Below are 3,679 nucleotides of genomic sequence, written 5' to 3' on the forward strand. Positions count from 1 at the left end.
ACAGCAGCAACAGTATCCCTCTTTTGATAGTCAATTTAATTCTTTTCCTTCCCACAAAAATATCTTTTCTGTTGCTTTCACTAATTAACTGTTCCATATGAATGAAACAGTATTTTAAATGGACAATGTATCTGTTCTGCTTAAAATATGTTCTGCTTAAAACTAGTAAACTATATTCATGATGTCAAATAATATTTCCCTAACAAAATATTATGGCATAGGAATGGCTACAGAGCACAACTCCCTGAACTTGCAAAATTAAATATTTCAATTTGCCTCCTTGGTAAAACATAAATACTGTCAATTTACTTAAAATCAACTGGAGAGGTCTTTTACTGATTTATTTTAAAAGGGTGAGACGTGTAATACTGCACAGTTTCAGACTTTTTCAACACATTGATCAATTGTGCTCTTTTTCCTCCTTTTTTCTTTTATTTGGGTCTTTAAAAATATTTTTTTTTACTATTTAATGTTCCCCTTACCCAACTTGTAACATTAAGTTATTTCAATTTACCTTCTTGGTAAACATAAACACTGTTAACCTACTTAAAATCAACTGAATAGGTCACCTATGGATTTATTTAAACAGTGTGAGTTGCATGGTATATTGCAAATATTTTCAGAATTTTTCAATGTATTGATCACTTATGCTTATTCTTTTCCTTTCCTTTCCTTTTTCTTTTTTGATCTTTAAAAATATGATTTATGGGAGGAGTCAAGATGGCAGAGTAGAAGCAGGACCTCCCCACTGCTCTGGCTTCCACCTTCCCCAATCCATGAAAAAGGGGACTCTCAACAAACTTTGGAGCTGCAGAACCCACAAAATGACACAGAGAAGCTAACCTCCCGCTAAGGACAGCACGGCAGGCAGGCAGGCATCGGCCAGCGCAGTGCTCTGGGAGCTGAGCCCAGCCCCACACCAAGGCTTTAGCCCCAGGGCAAGCCTGACCAGCCACTGGCAGGAGGGACTCCAGATCAGCACCGGCTGTGGCCTTTTCCACATTTATCAACGTATAGATGCGAAGAACAAAGTGAGAAGTCAGTGCAGTCTGGACTTTGGGACCCAGTAAGTGGGAGTGAGTGGCTTTTGCCCCCAGGGTGAGAAGCCAAATGGCAGCTTCAGCTCCTGGCCTGCAGAGTGTAGGGGGACCAAGCACCAGTCTGAGGGGTAATTGCTCTTGCTTTAACGTGCTTGGATCTGGATTGCAGTCTAGGGTGGAGGTCCTGGGGTGTGTGTCCAGCTTGCCAGAGCATGTGGAGACCTCAGAGAGGGCACCCAACTAATACCTCCGGCAGCTGAGAAAACCCCAGTGTTTGGGACAAAAGCTCCTCTCTGGTGGCAGAGTCCTACTGTGGCAAAAAGCCCAGGTGTCAAGTGACAGAGGGGCAACATGACCAGGCAAAGGAAACAAAGCAGACAGAAGATTACAACATTAGACTCCTATTTGGGGGACAAAAAGGAGCAAAGCATGGAACAGGAGCAAGACAGTGAAGTCAGAACTCCTGCACCAAAAGCTTCAAAGGAAAATACGAGCTGGTTACAGGCCATAGAGGACCTTAAAAAGCAGTAAGAGAAGTGGAGGAGGGGGCGGCCAGGTGGCACAGCGAGTGAGAGCACCGGCTCCAGTGTTGAGAAGACCTGGGGATCGAATCCCAGGCTCAGACACTTAGCACCCACCCAGAAACACCTGGCCGTATAACCTTGAGCAAGTTACTTAACCCCAATTGCTTAGGGGTGGCCAGGTGGCTCAGCGAGTGAGAGCACCGGCTCCAGTGTTGGGACGACCTGGAGATCGAATCCCGGGCTCAGACACTCAGCACCACACCCAGAGATGGCTGGCCGTGTAACCTTGAGCAAGTTGCTTAACCCTGATTGCTTAAAAGAAAAACAAGGGGGGGAAAAAAAAAGAGAAGTGGAGGAAAAATTGGGAAGAGAAATGAGAACGATGCAAGAAAATTATGAAATGAGAGTCAACATCCTGACTGAGGAAAATAACACCTTAAAAAATAGACTGATGGGGAGCAGCCACGAGGCGGGGGCGATCAGGAGGCCACGAGCTGCGATCAGATGATGCGGACCGGGGCCATGCTTCTGCATGGGTTCATCCCGGACCGCGCGGGTCTGGTAGCCGAGGGCTCCCCTGAGCTGGTCCTGGACTCCATGGAAGACTCAGCCCCGCTGCCCTCAGACCCCCGGACCAAGCGGCTGACCGAGTGCCTGCACAGGGTTGGGGACAAGCTGGACAGCAACATGGAGCTGCAGAGGATGATCGCTGCTGTGGAGACCAACTCTCCCCGGGAGATCTTCTTCTGAGTGGCCACAGAGATGTTCCCCGACGGCAACTTCAACTGGGGCCGGGTTGTAGCCCTCTTCTATTTCGCCAGCAAGCTGGTGCTCAAGGCGCTTTGCACCAAGGTCCCGGAGCTGATCCAAACCATTGTGGGCTGGACCCTAGACTTCCTGAATGAACGGCTGCTCACCTGGATCCAGGAGCAGGGTGGCTGGGACGGCCTGTCTTACTTTGGGACACCAACCTGGCAGACAGTTACCATTAGTGGCTGGCATCCTTACAGCTTCGCTTACCATCTGGAAGATGTCCTAGGGAGGGGTTGGGGGCCTGGCTGCCCCCACCCTCATTCCAGCTCTGCATGGTCTGTCTGTTTTTAGGATAAATTATGGGTTTTCCAATATTGGGGGAGGGGAGAGAAACATTTTTTCTTACTTTTGTAATTATTTTGGGGAATATCCACAAAGCTGGATGTTCTCAAGCTGCTGGCTACAGGGTGGTGGGGTAAGTGGTAGCCTTGGCTAATAAATACCAACTCTGGAGCAGGGAAAAAAAATAGACTAACTCAAATGGCAAAAGAGGCTCAAAAAGGCAACAAGAAGAATGCCTTAAAAAGCCGAATTTGCCAGATGGAAAAAGAATCTCAAAGCTCACTGAGAAGAATCATTGCTTCAGAATTAGATTGGAGCAAATGGAAGCTAATGACTTTATGAGAAATCAAGATGCTGTTAAACAGATCCAAACAAATGAAAGAATAGAAGGAAATGTGAAATACCTCATGGGAAAAATCACTGACCTGGAAAATAGATCCAGGAGAGATAACTTAAAAATTATTGGACTACCTGAAAGCCATGGTCAAAGTAAGAACCTAGAAATCATCTTCCAGGAAGTTCTCAAAGAAAACTGCCCTGATGTTTTAGAACCAGAGGGCAAAATTAGAGGTTGAAAGAATCCACCAATCACCTCCTGAAAAAGATCCCAAAAAGAAAACTCCTAGGAATGTTATAGCCAGGTTCTGGAATTCCCAGATTAAGGAGAGAATATTACAAGCAGCCGGGAAGAAACAATTTGAATATTGTGGAGACATAATCAAGATAACCCAGGATCTGGCAGCTTCTACACTCAGGGATCGAAGGGCTTGGAATGTGATATTCCGGAGGGCAAAGGAGCTAGGATTAAAACCAAGAGTCACTTACCCAGCAAAACTTGAGTATCATATTTCAGGGGAAAATATGGTCATTCAGTGGAATAGAGGACTTTCAAGCATTCTTGATGAAAAAACCAGAGTTGAATAGAAAATATGACATTTAGATACAAGAAGCAAGAGATGCATGAGAAGGTAAACAGGGAAAAGAAATCATAAGGAACTTATCAAAGTTGAACTATTAACA

General features: G+C 45.6%; 1 pseudogene; it reads left to right on the forward strand.

Annotated features, from left to right (window-relative positions):
• Positions 1–2,023: 2,023 nt before the first annotated feature.
• Positions 2,024–2,844, forward strand: LOC138159155 (apoptosis regulator BAX pseudogene; annotated as a pseudogene).
• Positions 2,845–3,679: the final 835 nt, after the last annotated feature.

This window comes from Petaurus breviceps, unplaced genomic scaffold (genome assembly GCF_028583685.1).
Source record: "Petaurus breviceps papuanus isolate PSGF00001 unplaced genomic scaffold, PetGlider_PUasm1.0 175, whole genome shotgun sequence".
Classification (NCBI taxonomy): domain Eukaryota; kingdom Metazoa; phylum Chordata; class Mammalia; order Diprotodontia; family Petauridae; genus Petaurus; species Petaurus breviceps.